Source organism: Panthera onca, chromosome B2, assembly GCF_046562875.1.
Source record: "Panthera onca isolate mPanOnc1 chromosome B2, mPanOnc1 haplotype 2, whole genome shotgun sequence".
Classification (NCBI taxonomy): Eukaryota; Metazoa; Chordata; class Mammalia; order Carnivora; family Felidae; genus Panthera; species Panthera onca.
Window position 1 is genome coordinate 88,065,449 of NC_138343.1, and position 18,890 is coordinate 88,084,338.

The 18,890-nt window shown below is 37.2% G+C and overlaps 1 long non-coding RNA gene across 4 annotated transcripts in view; it reads left to right on the forward strand.

The window, feature by feature from the left end:
* LOC132667410 (uncharacterized) overlaps positions 1 to 9,452 on the forward strand; it is a 965,632-nt gene extending 956,180 nt beyond the window's left edge. For all 4 annotated transcript variants that reach the window (XR_013555696.2, XR_013555695.2, XR_013555697.2 and 1 more), the window contains one exon: positions 6,222 to 9,452. This is a non-coding gene — a long non-coding RNA (uncharacterized LOC132667410). The remainder of the gene's footprint in view (positions 1 to 6,221) is intronic.
* The last annotated feature ends 9,438 nt before the right edge of the window (positions 9,453 to 18,890 follow it).

Consider the following 18,890-nt stretch of genomic DNA (forward strand, 5'->3'; position numbering starts at 1 on the left):
TTAGCAAATTCTATTAAACACATTAATGGAAATCATATTTTTAAATTTGTTTGTAAATCTTCAAAATTATCAACGTGTGAAGGCAATCTGTTCTTCACACTTTACCCTTGAAAGTTGATATTAGCCCTCTGAAAGCAGCTAAAAGGACTGAGGTAATAATAAATGAGAAAATGAATCCTTGGAATGATAATTAGAATGGCACCCAACTGAAAGATCATGACAAAACATGGCATGACAAGTAGTGGAAATTAAAAGCCAAAATTAATCAAAATATGAAATAAGCACCAATAATTAAAGTCCCTTACAAAAATTAAAGATAGTGACTCCTTTAATGATGAAAGAAGCCTTGAAGGTATGAATATGATACATTATAATACAATCTGCTACTTGGCGGCAGCCAATTCACAAATATTCATGTAGGAAGAACGGAGAAAGTGTTTCTTACATGTTGAATCCCTAAATCTAAATAAAAGCAAACGAATAAGCAAATCTGATGACAGTTTTCATTATATAAATGAACATTTCTGATTTCATTTCTTATAGAAACTGCAGAAAAGCATTTTGGCAAATAAATCCAGAGATGATTTTACCTTAGATTTAAATGGAAAAACCTTTGAAGTGGGAAGTACAAGAAAGCAATAAAATAGTTTAGTGGTTTGACCTTTACAGTTTTTTTTAATCCTTAAAATATTTCACTAAAATATTTTTAAAAAATAGAATTTTAAAACATGAAGTTGATCATTTATCTTTAAACAAGGTGAATACAGGCTGTATATGGAGTAGAAATAGGTATCATTTTGAGTTGCAGGAAAACAGTGATAAAAATATCTGATAACCAAGAGTGTGAGAATATAAAAATACAAAATAAAACTGAGTGAAGAAAAGAAACAGACTGAGAAGATAACATGGCTTTTAAAACTAAACAAAATTCATTTTAAACCATTACTGTATTCTGGTTTTGAGCTTTATTGGGTAACAAGGAAAAATAAACCCAAGAGGATATTTTAAATTTTCTCCTAACCTTGTGGATGTATTCCTAAATCTTCAGGTCATTCTAAAGATCAGAATGAGTGCATGACTAGTGTAATATAGGAACCATAAGAAGCATAACTTCTTCATAGGATGGGAATATTCACCAGGGGAAAAGAAAGCTTAAAGTCTTAACATTTTCTGAATGAGTCACATTTGATAGCAGAAAAAAATAGACATACATAGATGAATTTAGCAATCGTTTACAGTAGATTAATTGTTAAAATGCATTTTCATCAACTCAAATCTCAAATGTAGAAATTTCTACCTTTAATATTGTAAGATTAAGATTCGCAACAATCTTAATCTCAACATTCTCAAGAATTTCAGTCATGTAAGCACTGGTGTCAGCCCCTCTGTTACCAAAGGCCAAGAAGAACGTGCCACACTTCTAAGCAGGTACGAATGTCAGAGAAGAAAGTATTTTAGGCAGAAGTTGATTCTTCTAGGCTGTAGGAAGAATAGCACCAAAGATACTCCACAGAGAAACCTGAAAGCATTTGTAATGATAAGAAATGAAGAGGTGATAAAAACCAGGAAGAATCTGTCTTTCTTTGCTTGGAAATTATGAAAAAAGAGAACAGAGGATAAAGAGGAGGAAAGCATTGGGTTTTACAGCATGATACTTTTTGCCACAGCTAGATTGCCACTGACTGTTGGAGCTGAGCAAGCACAACACGGGAAATGCTAGATGCATTCTACAGAATGGAAGTCAGGAATAGAAGATGGCAAGCAGAAGGAGGCAGGACAAAACAGGATGGTAAATTACACTGAAACTGACTCAGATGCCTTGCAGGGCGTCATAGTATTTCTTTTTAGTTGTTAAAGACACATGGACCTACAGATCTCAAAAAGGCAGGTTGAAATGAGTAAAATTTAGACTTTGGCTACAGATGCCCAAAGGTATCTGTAAAGGTAAAAGGCCTAGTTCTTCAACTGTCCTGTGTCTTCCAGGAATCTCACCAAACCATCTTAAGTGAAGAACTTTGCTCATGCGCTGCCTGAACAATAAATAGTGTGGTCTCCTTTGTTCCCCTTAACTTCTTAAATGTCCCAGCGTATTTTTACTTTAATCAAGAAGTTTTCTTTTATGGGAACAAATATTACAGATTATTACAAAACATTATATTATTTTCCATATATTATATTCTACATATATACTATATATATGATATATTATGTTCTATATATTTTATTCTAGATTTCAAACTGAATTCCATTCTGCACTATGCTTTACCATGCATTTTTCAACACTTCCATTATGCCCATTTTTCTTCTCTATGCCCTTGTCAATTGATTAAAATACAGAGTTCAAAAATAGGCAAAACGATAGGCTTAGTCAGTCTGGGATATGTGGAGCCCGTGATGCCGTGTCCTTATTTATACATCTTTGAGACCATAATCAATTACCGACAAGCATTGCTGACTCATGGTTAGTTCTCGGGTCTTTCTAATCCGTACTGCTCCCGCCAGTCATGCCCAATTTTATGTCTGTGAAGTCATTGTGAGGTCTTTTATGTTTGGGAATTTAATGTCACTCTCTGCCCACAAACATCCCCAATTGTAATTTTGTTTTTCAACTATGTTTACTGTGATGTTGACAATAGATCTCTGCTCTAAGTGATAATAAATTTCAATAAATTCAACTTGCTGGGACTCTCCTTGAAGGACTTCTTGGGTTAGTAATGAATGATTGGTCATTTTTTACCTGCTAGAAACTTATAACACGTTTTCAGTATTTAATAGCAATATGAGCCAAGAAAAAATTTTCTAATGTGTAGAAGGCTCTAAGGCTCATCAAATAATAAAGATACAGGTATATAATTTATTGTTTAAATTCCGTGTTATCACTGTCCATGTGGCAGCACCTGTTTTTGCCAAAAAAACATCATTAAATAGCACAAAGGAGTTTCTCGGTGCATGATTGCCAGCACTGTGAAATATTTACACATTCATTTGAACGAGCTCTGACTTAAGTTAATTTTATAATAATATATTATTTAGCATTCCATTAAAACTAGAGAATAAAGTCTTAATTTTAGTGAATTCTAGACAAATTAAATTGACTTTGTTGCTAGATTTAACAACACCTGAGTTCCCAGAATATTAAGTGGAATGAGATGCCTCTTGGTAAGTTTAAAGAAAAGGGGGAAAAAAAAGAATCTTTAGGGGGGAAAACGTACGTAATGGGAAAGGAACAGCTGACTATTCACAAGTGCAATGGAGTGCCTCAAGATGCAAAGCAAAATTACATATAGCTGTCTAATACTGACTTACTACTGCATATGCTCGTCAGTTTTCACAGTTTTTCTCATGAGTTGTGACAAGATGACAACAAAACTACTGCCTTAATTACACGAAGATTGGAAGGTGTGTAACAGCCCCTCAAGATGACTGAAGAAATTTCACAGGAAATACAAACCTCAAGACTAGCATTTAAATATGCTGAGATAAAAATGTTCAAGTTACACGAAGGCTAAAATCTTGATATCCTATTCATCCTTTGGTATATGCTACTGGTTACATTTTGAGCCAAAGGCCCACCTTCCCCTTTTAGCAATATGAATATATTTTCTAAAAGTTAGTTACAACCCTCATTGGAAATCTTCTTGTTCCCACAAAAGCATCTCATATAAAAATCGTGGATGATATGAAGTAATGAATTTCTAATGCATTCTTTCTTCTAGTGGCATCATTTGTGTTTACATGGTAGGCAAGATCTCACATATGAGCAAAGTCTTCCCAAAGCCAATTCACAGCTTGCCACTGCCCTTAGTATTCGAAGATGACATTGCTGATCATGAGTGTGCTCCAAATGGAAGAGTAGAGGAAGAAATCAATGTACAATAACACTTTCCAAATGTAAAGATGACTCTTTAATTTTCAGGATCTCTTAGACTTGACTGCCCAGATGTTTATTAAAAAGACCAACAGTCTCCGACTGCCGCATGCCAAAATGCCCTGACTGCCTCGGCAGTCCCCCATGCCCACCAGGTGGTTGGACTGTGAGCAGCTATGAAACCTGAGAGCATTTCTATTTTCTATTTTCTTTGCCTGCCTTCTCTTCGGTTCACTGTACAGCAGCGGCTTCGGGATCTGACTGTCATTCATTCTCCACGTTTCTACAGCCTCAGAGGGTTGTGCTGTGATGAGCCGCAGACTTCTGTGCTGACAGACTGGCTGAGTTCCAGCCTTCATTTCGAATGATCCTATCTTGCCAGTTAGTAGAAGTGTTGCCCATATCTGGGTCAGTTCAAAAGCAAGGTTCTAGTGAAGGCCTGGTAGGGCCCTGGAACACTGCATGGGGACCATCTCTGCCCTCTGACGACTAAATCATCGATTGTTAATGGGTGTTAAATGCATGTCGAAAGAAAGTGGATCATTAGTGTGTTCGATATATTCAAAAGGCCATGGATTTCATCCCTAACCCTCCCAAATTACTAATAAGGTGAAATACGGTCTGCTGAGGGATCCCAGAATAATCAAAATGACAACTATATTGGTGTTCAATTTAGATGAAGATAAACACATTTGCAATATGTATTCTTTAAGATAAAGACGTGAAGTCAAAGCCAAAGCTAAGGACTTGATGCTCGTATTTATAGCTAAAAAAGTTGAAAATTAACTCAACAAATTTAGGAATCCCTCCTAAAGATCTAACTGATCACTTAGGGTACAGCCTGAACACCTACATCCCACAATGGATTATCTCCCCCAGAACCTGTCACCAGACAGGTGAAGAACCTCTACCCCATTTTACAGCAGAGCAACCACGTCCAGACGCTAATTACTTGAGAGCCAGAATCCGGAGAACCTAGATACGAGGCTTGTACTACCTGACCACCACACCACGGTGTACTTCATCCTCATGCCAGTAGACATGGAGAATAAATATTTAAAAATTCAATAAAGTTTAGAACTAGAACTGTGTCTTTGTGTGCAAACTAATTTGAATGATTTTTTTTCTTTTTAATAATGTCTTCACCTGGTAGGTTAATTTTTAAAAAGAGTAAGCATGAATTTAAAAAGTATAGAAAAGAAAATGTCTGTAAACCTGAGTGATTATAAAAAGCTGAACAAATGCGTTTATTAATAACATGAGTGCTTTCATTTCCAGGGTGGAAGATAAGCGAGTTTTAGCTCATGAAATTATTAATGCATTGTGATTAAAATATTATGTTTTCTGTAACGTGTTCTAGATGCACTGCTTGTTATGGTTTGTTATGTAACTGCTTATATCTCAAACGTATTTATTTTATTGAGTAAATAAAACTTCGCTCTCCCTCTGAACTATATTAATTTTAATTTTTGGCCGAGAACACTGTGATTGACTGTGCTTCATTATTTTTGAAAATCTTGTTTAACATTTTTGAAACCTAAACGCTAAAAGCTGGTTTTCAGTTGTTCACCTCGTTGTTTTCATTTTGTTATATTGTATTTATTTCATTAGACAGATGACAGCTATGCCATCTCTAAAGGCCGCATAGAAACAATACCAAATTTGCACTCAGGGTGAGGTTCACTGTGCCTGTATATGCATGTTTCAGACTTCTCTGATGAAAACATATTAGCTGACTTCTTATTATATGTTCAGTCATTTTTACATCAGTGTGACTGAAAAGCACACCATACAAAGGGTCCATGTGTCAAGACCTTTTACAGAAGACCAGTCAGTGCACAAATGAAAGAGAGAGAGATAGAGAGAGAGAGAGAGATCTGCCTTTCCCTCAGGACACAGGGCATCATCTACTGTGCATGCCAGACACAGGAGCACTGCATCTTCTGTATTAAATATTAGGAACATATACATACAAACTGCATAAGAAGAAAGGTCTTTTGCGTTTTTTTCCCCTCACGCATTCCAATTTAGAGACTCCTTGTTGTAGCACATCCTCTCTTTGGTTTCTCTTGTTATCTTGACTATTGCCAGTCTACTTATTGCCTCCCTCATTTCCATCAGACTGTGAGTTCTATGAGGACACAGAGGATGGCAGGATTCCTGATTCCCTTATCGAGCTACCTCATCCAAACAGCTTAGAGCAATATTTTAGCATCTAGCTGGTGTCCAATATATACTTGTTGAGAGAGTGAATGAATAAGTGAATGGATTTTCAAACATAGCCATGAATAAGTTAACTTATGACTTCTCCTTTTTCCCCTTCCTTTGTCCCTGGCTTTTTCTTTGTCCTTAGGACACAAGTGCCATTAACTCTTGCTGAGCTCTGTGGTTTTTCCTGGATTCTGCCACAACCACCAAATACCTCGTCTCATATAGATGCTGCCAGCAACTCCACTGGGTAGTAGTCATCCAAAAGGCATCACTCCTGCTATGTCTGCCATCTTCTGCTCATCATACTTCCGATAGACTGAGGGTTTTTACTATGGTATGGTTATGTTGTCCCATTTTCAATGGAGAAGTGGGGTTAGCAGTATCTAATAAAGTAAGTATAATAATAATGGCTAAAATATACCGAGTATCCATAATGCACCAGGCACCGGGTTGGCTTTTTATTTACTTGGGCCACATCCAATTCTTATCGTGTTATATCCATTTCACACATGAGGTGAAATGACTGACCCAAAGTCACATTGATAACCATTAGCTAAGCTGAAATTCAAGCCACGGTCTGTTCGGTTTCAACATCTACATTCTTTTCACCACACTGTGTAACCATACCAAAGTTGCACTGCCTGTACCCCTATACTTTATAGAGAATTTACTGATAGTTTCTCCCACCCACTAGTGGTGCAGCAAGTGTTTGTGCAGAGATATTTCTAGAAACACTGCTCACCTCTAGTCGCAGGATCAAGGTTCTCCACTTCTCTCTTTCTTTATTTGTTTCCTCTCAGGAAAGGTCTCCTTACTTTCACACTTCTAGAAGCATACCTCACTAGTAAGAGCTTTTTGAGGGCAAAGCTAAATCTTGTTCTCCTTATTCCTAGGGTCCAAGACAGTATCTAGCACATCATGTCTTATGGACTCATCAAGCACTATTTGAATGTATGAATTGAATTGAATTGAATTGCATTGGAGACAACTCACAGACACACAAGTTAACAAGTACAAAGAATGCAAGACAGATGGATCAGTTTGATACAACCACTATCTTGAGCAAGTTACTTAACCCTTCTGTTATCACATACATAATAGAAGGACAACTACTCTCTTATAGGATAGTTGTAAAGATCAAATAATAAGGCAAGAAAAATGATCTAGCATAGTACCTGGAGAATTCGCAGGCCTGTGCCCTCAGTCACAGTCCCTCCACCAGTTTAACTTTGTGCTACTTTCAAGGATCACATTGTTACAATCTCAGTGCTTTTTAAAGGAACTGTAAAGTCCAAAGCAGAAAAAAGAAGGGAGCTGTGTAAAGCAAGAATGGCTTGGAAGAATTGACCTTGAGTAGGCTTGTCTTTCTGCTAATTGGTTTGTTTTCCTCCAGCACTGATGATTTTGATCCACCATTGGAGCTACTCTCACCATTTAGCTCCCCCTAACATTCTATCTCCTCCCTTTCTCTCCTCCCAAATGTAGGCCAAATTTTGATATTCCTACCTGTTAATATCTATCTTAAATTTGTGTCCTCTCTGTCCCCTCTGGCTTGGCTTTATCTTAGGTCCCATTATCTCTCTCCTGGTCCACTGTAACAGCCTCCTGGGCTTCCTGCTTCTAGCTGGGCTTTTAAAATCAAACAGAATAAAGCAAATCCACCAACTTTCTCTTTTTCAAATGGTACTAGTGTAGAAAATCCAAATCTACTGGATTTTCAAGGGTAGTACCAATTCCAGTGCATTACCAGTAGGATATTCTGGGAGGAAAATTCTTTATTTTCCAATTACATACTATCATAAGAAAAAAAAAAAACTTTTGCTGGGCCATGTGCCCCACTTCTTAATTCAGAACAAATGGTCACCATATCTTTGGGTCGTCTTGTATTCAAGGAAAGGGAGTCTCTTACTCGTCGTCCATCTTCTAATTCAAAATGAGTTATCCCCATCTCGGAGCTCACAATTCAGGCTAATACTTAGGGCAGTGCAGCTGAGGAGCATTGTATTTTAAATAGGCTTATGTGGACCAGCCTTAAAACCAAACAATGATTTATAACATTGATTCTTTGGGAAAGGGCATTTTATGTCCCACGTGAGCATCTAACAAATGAATTTTTGTAACCCAGCCCCATTTGCAAGTTGGAGGCTGCCTTTATTAGGAAGAAAGCAGTAAACCAAGAATTCATATCCCTCCCATTAGCAGTGCTGGAGAGGACAGAATTATGTACTAATTGTTTAATTGATGAGCATAAAAGGAATATTTTATTTAAAGCCACACTTTGGAGTCATTTCCTTTCACCCTTTCGGTTGTCTGCCTTATAAAATTCTAGCAATCTTTTTTTCTGCATTTTCTTTTCCTTTCCTTCACCCAAATCTCAGTAAGATTTCATTCTAGGTCTGAGCATATTATTTGCTTTACGGTAGGCTCTGGTGGTAATAAAGCATTACTCATTTTTCTGCTTTATTTCCTTGAGACACAGAGCAAACATTCGGTAAGTGATTGCTCTGTTCAAATGCTACTGTGTAAAACAAGTGAGCAAGACTCATGGCCCCTATCTCCTCATGGAGGGATGGAATGATTTTGAGAACAGCACAAGACAATAAATTAAGTGAAGGAAGTTGTATCTCCTGAAAATTTTCACCATAATTTCTCCCAAATAGTTTCGAATAGTTCATTCTGTTTTATGGCAACACCCTCAAGCTAGACACTCTTTCTCATTGATTTTAAGGAGAAAGGGAAGGTACCGTTGTACATGAATAGGTACTGAGATCATTAACTATTATAAGATCTCTTTTGTTCTGTTGTTTGGGTTTCCTTTTTAACCTAAGATTACATTAACAAATCAGATCTTGCTGAGAAATTACTTGCACTTTCCACCAAACGCTTCCCACAAGGAAAATGGTGATTTTTTTTCACTACTGCAAACCAAGAATATTGTGGTTTTCTCTAGATGAATGAAACTAGAGAATTCTTTCTCTGAGAGCATAAAGCAAACTGATTAAGTCAAAGAGGTGAAAGCCACAGTCTTTACTTTTGAAGTATTCCCAGCAAAAATCTAGGGGATCTCATGGATAGTCACACCATAATCCATTGTATCTTAGGTATTTGCAAGTCCTCAGCAGGTCACCATAATTTATACTTGTTAACCATGCAAACACGTAGGAGACTCCTAATTACTGCGAACACTGTTGAATTGTCTCCGTTTTTAAGTAATGATAAAAAATGTTACTAAAAGAGTGTATCATTTTGTTAAATTGACTAAATACGTTTGTATACATGTCACTTTTCAATCTGTTGTTAACAATAACCTTAGAAACGGTCCATTGTAAAGGATTTATGAGTTTAATACATGGTACCTAGTCTCATATTTTAATAAACATTCTCAGTATTGAAAATGAATGAAACGTACCACCAATTTAATTCATAGGATTCATTGAATGTTACTGAAGGATCAATATAACAGACAGTTAAGATGAGCTCTGGTTTAAGACTACCTGGGTTCAAGTCTTAGCTCTCTCACAGAGGGGCTGTGGGACAATTAAAAAGACACTGACTTTTTTCTACACCTCTGCCTTTTCATCAATAGAATGAGAATAAAAACTGCCCCAGCCCTTTATGGCTGTTGAGATGATTAATATACTTAGAACTCAGCACCTTGCACATGGGAACATGCACTGATATCTTAAATTAGTCATGTGCATTTGGGGCTGCTTTGGCATTATATTTGATAGTGTTTGCTAAAGTAAAACAAAAATGTAAAATATTAACATATATTTATGGTTAAAGAAGTTATAATTTTAGCTCTTGACTATTGACGATGATGATAAGAAATTCTGCATTCTGCTTTTCACTCTTAACAACTCAATTTTTAATAGACAGTTGATACCTGAAATATGTAAGCTTTTCGAATCTGAGATTAATTTTTGCTAACTAGATCCATAATTTGGTCTCACCATTCGTAAGCAAATAAGTATAGGAATGGATGCCAAAGGACAAACATAGAGGAAAAAAATAAAATTCTTTCACAGTATGTTTCACCTGGTTTGGCAAACTTAAGCTATTTAATAATGTTTACCCAGTGAAATTAGTTTGAATCCTTGAGTCATGTCCTAAATATGAGACAATTAAGTTTCATAGAAATTGTGAAAACGCACGGCTTCCCAAACTCTCGATTTTTATATGTTCTTTATAGGAACTCATAGTCTAGCAACCGCTACTGAGTTTGGCTGTCCTCAAACCAACTCAGGGACGCAGAGTCTCACATTTCTGAGTTTAGCAATCTGGAGACATATGGGGAACGTGTGAGCTGGTCAGCAATCAGCAGTGCTTGATTCAGTTGCAGAATATCAATTAAGGGAGAGAATAGGCTAATGTTCTTTCCACTAGAGAAATGACTAGAATATTATGTCTCCCTCAGCCTACCCGGTGACAGCTGACTTGTGCCCATAAACTTTGGTGCAAGGACCTATTAGTTCACCTACTACGATAAGCTTTATTTTCATTAATGTACCCAAGCTGTGACTTTGCCATAATTTTCCCCATGGGTATTCATATTTGGAGTGCTCTAATATGCACACAGATATTGGCACACCCTCTAAAACAGTCTTGAAATCACCATACACAATTTACTAAAAGCGGCGTGGCTGGGCTCTAAAGATGATCCTACTGTTAAGTGACTTTGAGTGCTGAGCATTGCTTCGTTCGTGACAGGAAAAAATACCCATCCTCTCCAATGTCTGGATTTTGTGTAAAAAAAGAGAGAATGAAATGGAAGAAGGAGAGAGAGAGAGAGAGAAAGAGAGTGTGCACGCAGACAGCTTATCCCTGTTTACATTTTCATCCTGTGTCTACTGGATTGATCCCCTACTTCATGTCAGCTCACCAGGCTGACAGCAATTCTAGCAGAGAGACACAGGGTAAGAGGGACTTTGATTCGTCCCCTCCCCCCTAAGTCCCTGCCTGTCATTGTCTGCTCCTGAGTAAGCAAAGTGAATATGGTCAGAGAGGTCTGGGGCTGCTGGAGCTGTGTTTTCCAATCTCAGGGGCAGCCACCTTCTCATCAACAAATCCATGCAAGCATTCTATGCATTATGCCGCTTTTCACTCACAAGTTTTGTTCTACGCTAGAGAAGCACTTAGCCCAAATAAGACAATTCACCGTAGAATTTGTGTACGTGCATGGGTGTGTGTGTGTGTGTGTGTGTGTGTGTGTGTGCAGATTGAGTGATAGGTTGAAGATTTAGAGGGTCTGGGTTTTTTTAAGCCTTCATCTTTATTTTTAAAATGTTAATTTTCCCCTCCCCCTTAGTTCTTCCCAAAACTGCTCTGTGATGTGATCACAAATACTCATGTGCATAAATTCCCATTATCATAATAGGAGCACTGCAGTGAGGCTTCTTCTGAAAATAAATTACTCTGTAGAATATATTAGGAGGACTAAACCCAAACAAGCTAAATTGTGTGTTCTCCCATCCTGTAAGTTAAGCATTTGAAGATACAAAACCAATTGCATTTTTCATTTCACATGTATTTTGTTTTCTTGTTTTATTTGCATCTTATCTGGTTCATCTAGTCTCTCTCTTTTTTTTTTTTTAAGTTAGAAGACATTTCAATTATTAAATTTCTTATTTTCTTTCAGTTGTCTTAATCATTCTGTTAGCTGCCCGTCTCTTTTCAACACATTGTAGTCCGTGTCAATATCCATGGCTGACTTCAAACACATGAATATGTATGTTCTCAAAGAGAGGAGAGGCACCCACCAGGGTGTATTTACCATGGGCAGTGTAAAGGCAGAGAACAGGCTGAAAGTGTGAGGTCTGTGTCCTGATACCTCACAGCCTTGAGTTGGTCACCAACTTTGCTTTCTCTCTCCTCATTTCTAGAGCAGGGAAAAATAAGCCAGCTCTCCTACCAGTTTCCCAAGGAGGGTGTTAGTGCCAATAAAATAATCTATAAGAAATAACATTAGGAGGAAAAACATTATTAAATTCAAGGTGATTCCAGTAAATGATCCTCATTCTAGAATTTCTGGTAAGTATTTGTTAGTAACTTTTGGATATGTTTGTAGATTAGTTTAATGTTTTAAGCTACTGGTGAAGTGATTATGATTAACCTGTATTCAAAAGGGCTAGGGTATCAATGCCTGCATTATAGCAGGGTTTACCCTTAGGGATGAAGGTTACTGAGAATATTAAAATCACCTTAAAATGACCCAGAGGTGTCGATGCCTTTCTTGCTCCCAGTTGGTAACCACCACTGTCATTGATTCAAGGGTAGACAGTCAGCTAATTAAGAATTATCTTTGATATCATCTGGATTGATTAAAAAATGTATAAAAATTTTACTTGATGCATTTTAAAAACTGAGCTTTGAGGGGTCTCTTTTGAATTCAATATGAGCTTGAGTGGTGAGTCAAATGGATACATTAAAATATCTTTAAGTTAAGGTTGAAACTTGTTTAAGATTATGCTTGGCATGAAAGGCATAAATCAGCCTACCTCCTTTGTGAATATATCAGACGAATGCTTTTCATGATCCTGTGCATTTTATCTTCTCTGGGCCCAGCTCTACTCGGTTTTCTACTGATTTATAAGAATGAAACCCACACGTATAAGAGTTGATATTTGACCAAATAAAGAGGTTCATAAGAATTTTATTCTTTTTCAGATGCACATGTTCCTCTTTTTATGTGATCCCCCCTCCCTTTCGTCTATCAGCAATGGTAATTTTTTTTACATCAATTTACATTGCTTATGCCATGTTCATGTCTTGGCTGGCTGGGAAGTGCCTGCATACTGGACTTTTCAGTGACACACAGAAAAAAAGCAAACTCCCTCAAGCTAAGCGGAAAAGGATTTAAAACTCAGTGTGCATCCCTGTTAGGGGCAAGAGAGCCTGTTGCAGAAACAAAGAGTGAAGAGAAAATTCTATCCTTGGAAGCTTCACAACACAACCACAGCTTTTCATGTAATAGCTCAAATGTTCCTACTACAGCCATTAACAATGTAATGAAACAAATCACTTGCTATCTGTCACAATTATGATCGATGGAATCCAACTGGTCTAACTTGGGAGAAAAAAATTACGTCTCAGAGTGGATCCATTTTAGAAAATAGCGAAGTTTGGGAGGGAGGGATGACACTTATTTCCCATAAACAATACAGGCAGGCAGGCATTTGATCTATCTAAACCAATAGATTACTGTCTTGATACATCTTTCCCCTGCAATTTTCTCTTTTATTTTATTAGGCCTAGTAGAGGATTTCTGGCTGCCCATGTGAATGAGAGAACAAGTTTAGGACCACACAGAAAGTGGTATTGAGATATATAGCAAAACAGTGTTAGCATCACTCACTCTTGACTCTGCAGGGAACTGCTCTTGCTTTCTTTGGTTTTCATTTTTCTGATTAGGTTTCCTTATTCCTGCCATCTTCAGAAATCTCTAGAAATATTAATAGGGATAAAAGCTAGTATAATATTTTAAAAAATAATAACCAAGACCTATACTGAGAGTATATAATGCACTATATTAAACAAGATATGTGGCCAGCAGTTTCACCAATCACTTCAGAAGTCAGGGTTTTTTTCAAGTTTATCTATTTATTTTGTGAGAGACAGAGACAGCACAAGTGGGGGAGGGGCAGAGACAAAGGGAGAGAGAGAATCCCAAACCAGCTCCCTCTTTGCTCTCAGCACCCATAACCTGATGCAGGTGTTGTCGACCTCACAAACTGTGAGAGCATAACCTGGGCTGAAACCAAGAGTTCGATGCTTAACCAACAGAGCCACCCAAGTGCCCCAGAAGTCAGTTGTGTTTTAAAGGTTGTTTATGAGTTCAGGGGCCTCTGGGTGGCTCAGTCCGTTTAGCAGCTGAATCGATTTCGGCTCAGGTCATGATCTCACAGTTCATGAGGTCGAGCCCCACATCAGGCTCTGCTCTGACAGAGTGGAGCCTGCTCTCGGGATTCTGTCTCCCTCTCTCTCTGCTCCTCCCCCCGCTAAAAATAAAATAAATTCACATCTTAAGAATTAAAAAATAAATGAAAGTTGTTTATGAGTTTAAACATCTTTTCCTCTTGAAAGAGAAAGTAGAATGCAGAAAGTGTTGATTCACAGGACAAAATATAATAATTGTAGCCATCACTTACTAAACACCTGCTATGTACCAGAGAAGCACACACTATGATCTGAATCCTTACTGAACTCCTGTGGTCTTAGTAGTTCTTTTTCAACCTCTTTTTATACAGGAAGAAACAGAATTTTACAAAGGCAAAAAGACTTTCTCAAGAGCAACAAGCTAGTAAATTGCCAGAACTAGAATTAGAATATAGAAATGTTTTCTTCAGAGCTCATGTTGTGCTCATTAAAGAAACTCCCTCAAATTTGAGAATTCTGTCCTACTCAAAAATACGCAGGCACATTAGTTAGCCACATAACATTAGTTGTAGTTAGCAGTACTTACTCAGCACTACAAAGCTGAAAATGAAACACTGTCCCTGGGTAGAGCAGTGAGTACCAATGTACTCGTCAACACAAATCATAATGGGCCCTGAAATCCCATGGACAGTACCTAGTTATAAAGTAATAAAGCAGATAATCCAAAATTGTAATTGTGTTATCACTGAAATGAAGAAATGAAAACATTATATATATATGATATATGTATATCATATATATATAAATCATATATATAAATTATATATATCTCTCTATATAAATCATATATATATACATATATATATATATATATATATATATATATATATATATATATAATGTAAAATGCAACCCCTGAGAATATGTTCTACATTCCGAGCTGGAGAAACTGTGCCCTCCATCATACTGAACACAAAGGATGCTCAGGGCTGAGTGCTGAGTGCTATGGCTGCATTTTGGGAAGTAGGAGGTGAAAATGTGCTGACTATCCTAAACAGAGGCATGGCTGCTCTCTTAAGAGGCATACATTATGTAAAAACACTTCATCACTGACTCTTGAGTTAAATAGTTGCCACCCCAACCTTGGGGAAAGTGGGTTTCTATCCAAAGGGAGATGAGTGGCCACAAAAATCCAAGCCTGGGGGTATCTTTTCCTGTTTTATCTCTTTTAGAGAAAGGCAAGAATTTTAGGAGATGGCTTGACTGTGCAGAAATAACAAGAAAGAAAAGAAAAGAAATGCTTGAGATGCAAATGAATTTAAATTTCATTCATGGGCAATGAAAAACTAATGGATGCACGAGATAGGAGAGGGAAGTGTGTCTCAGAGTTGGGTCAAAGAGATTATTTGGAAGTAGCACATTGGCCTGATTGGAAAAGTGTGATGAGGCAAGACATGGAGAGCTCTTAGAGGGCAGGAAAGAGGCTTTCCTATGTTCTCTAAAAAGGTGCGCACCTTGCCCTCTGTGGCTTCTAATAAATATTAATAAGGGGGATAAAGAAAGTGGTTTCAAGGACCCAAATTAAGAAGTGACTAAGCTCTGAATAATAATTTGGTGCTAGAAATGGCTGATACTTAGCACATTTGGGGTACTCCAAAAAATAATGATTAAATAATAACCAGAAGGGCAGAGTTCATTATCTTCCTCTCAGGAGAAATGATGTTTTAGAAGTGGTTAAAGAAAGTTTTGTACTGGAAAAGGAAGAACTTAAAAAAAAATGATGACTATTCCCAAGAAGCCAGGAGATGAATAGGGCAGAAAAAGCTAAGGGTAGACACAAGATTGAAATGAGGCTCTGTATTCGAAACTGTGAATGAGGTTCTATATCCCAACCTGCCTCTTAAAAAAAAGGCCATTCTATTGAATAAACATCTTAGTAAGAAAAAAGAGAATTCTTTTTCTTCAAGGACCGAACTCCAGAATAAAGGACTAAAGGACTCTGTGATGCTCAAGTGGGCCAAGGGATGCCCAGATAGCTGGTAAAATGTTATTTCTAGGTATTTCTGTGAGGATGTTTCCAGAAGAAACTAACATTTGAATAGAAGACTAAGTAAAAACCTCCCTCACCAATGTGGGAGGACCTCATGTCATCCAACCCACTGAGAGCCTAAATAGAACAAAAAGGCAAAAGAAGCTCCAGCTTGAGCTAGAGTATCCTAACTCCTGCCCTTGGACACCGGTGCTTCGTTCCTGGACATTTATACTTGATCCAAGATTTACATTATCAGCTCCCTTAGTTCTCAGGCCTCTGGACTTGAGTTATACCACCAGCTTTCCTGGGTCTCCACCTTGCACACAGCTCATTGTGGAACTTCTTGGCCTCCATAATCACATGAGACAATTTCTATAATAAATCTCCTCATATATCTACATATACTCTATTGGTACTGTTTCTTTGGAGAACTCTGACTAATACAGACTCCTCCCCAGCTCCTGTCCATTTCATCATTCTCTTACTGTTTTCAAGCACATTTTGTTTTCAAATTCAAGTCTAACTATAAAGACTAGAATGGATTTACCAAGTTGGAGACAGAAATGACAGATTGTACAGCAACTTGAAAATGAAAGAAATAAACAGACATCGGAAAGCAACAAACAAAAACATGTTTTCCATAGTACACAAGAGGACTAAGGAGTTGCACAGCTCATTCTAAAAATGGAATGTGGAAGTCAGGCCAATTATTTAAATTACTAATTCTCCAATAACTCAGTTCAGGTGGATATATATAGGCTAAGAAAACGAAACACGACAGAACAGTGGTTTACAGTCATGCTAGATCACCAAAGTGTTTCAAATTTTTTGAGCTCCTTGAGTTGACAACTGCCCGTTTTGTGTTCAAACCCATATTTGTAGTCTACTTGTATTATAACACATTTTTCACAATGATTTGTTTATATTTTGGTTATGCCCCTCATACTGTGAGATTTTTGAGGGCACTAACCATATCTTACTCATGTTTAACCTATTCTGGGAAATAGTATGCTTAATAATTGTTTGTGGAAATTAATTGAATCAAATTAAAATGATAGCACAGGTTTAAAATATTAACTAATCCCAATTGGTTGCTCCATATTACCCACAGGACTTAATTATGATTCTTATACAGACTTGCTACTCAGAATGATCCACAGAACCCACAACAATGGCATCACCTAGGAGCTTGTTAGAAACAGAAACTCAATTCTCAGGCCCCACTCCAGACCTGAATCAGAATCTGCATTTTAACAAGACCCCCAGGTGATCCATCTGCACATTTGAAGTTTGAGACACATAGATCTACCTTAAGTCAGTTTTCATATATCTATTTTTCAAAAAGTATTTGTTGTGTAACTACTATGTGCAAAGCATGGTTCAAGGCATGACAGATAGAAAAACAAGATTTACAACTCTTATAAAGCTTGCATTTCGAGCAGGAAAGGCAAATGATAAAAATTCCTTTACAGTGAATTATTTAATTAGAATATAATGATTGTTCTCTTGAGATACAGGAGCTATGAGAGAGAACTCTAACTTGGGGAATGAAGGAAGGTTTTTCTGAGAACCTGATGTTTGAACTAAGATCTGAAGAATGAGCTAAAGTTAACTAGAGAAGCCTGATGGAATGAAGGACGGGCCTTTAGGAAAGGGGACAGCCTATGTGAAGACTCTGGGACAGAAATAAGTGTAGCATTTTGGAGAAACTTAAAACAGCCAGTGTGGCTGTAGTTCAGAGAGTGAGGCAGGCAGTGAAAAGAGATGAAACATAGCTGGGACACATCATTCAAGATCTTGAAGATAATGTTGAAGATTTTGACTGTGATCCTAAGAGCATTGAAAAACTATTAAAAAGTGTTAAGCAGGATAATAATAAGATTATATTATTAAATTTATATATATTAAATATATAGATTTATATATTATTATTAAATTAAATATATATTAATTTAATTAATTAATTATATATATTTAATATATATATTAAAAAGCCTTTGGCTACATTATGGAAAATAGAAGAAACTCAAGGATGAATGCAAGGAGACTATTCTGGTTATCTATTGCTCACTAACAAACTGCCTCCAAAACTTTGTGATTTAATGAAACTATTTTATTTTGCACATATTTTGTGAGTTAGAAATTTGGGAAGGATTCTGTTGGGTAGTTCTTTTCTGATTCATGTGGTGTCAATTGAGGCAGCTGGGGTTGGAAGCTCTTCCAAGAGCAAATGTCTGCTGTCTTGGTTCTCTCTCTCTCTCTCTGTCTTCTCTTTCTCCTGCTCCTGCTTCTGCTTCTGCTTCTCTCTCCCTCTCTCCTTGTCTCCAAGACATCCTATCTTCCAGTGCCTCTCCACATAGTTTGGGCTTCTAATAGCATGGTAGTCTCAAGGTTGCAAGAGTGAATGTTACAAAAACAAGACATAAAAGCTGCTAGATTTTTAAGGCTTGAGTCTGGAAATTGGCACAGCATGAATTAAAGCAGTCAAGAAGCCAGCCCAGATTCATGGCGAGGATATTTAGACTACTCTCCCCTTGCCCCTAACACACACACACACACACACACACACACACACACACACGCACACACACACAAAGAGTGAATGAGCAAAGAATTTGAAGCCATCTTTAATCTACCATAGAAAGGAAGTTGACAATTACGAAAATAATATAGTTTTTGTTATCCTAACATCAAAATATATTTTCTAATTTGGAGGCAAACCTTGTGTGAATCTAAATTCAAAATAAGTCAGATATGTCAATTTCCTGATAGCTAGGACATGGACATATTTCATAGTCGTGGCCAATCAAATGGTCTCAAACAGAACTATGATGCTAAGGGAAATTACCTTTGCTGTGTTATCTGTAGTTTTCTTTCCCAGTGTTTCTGTTGATATCCCCAAAC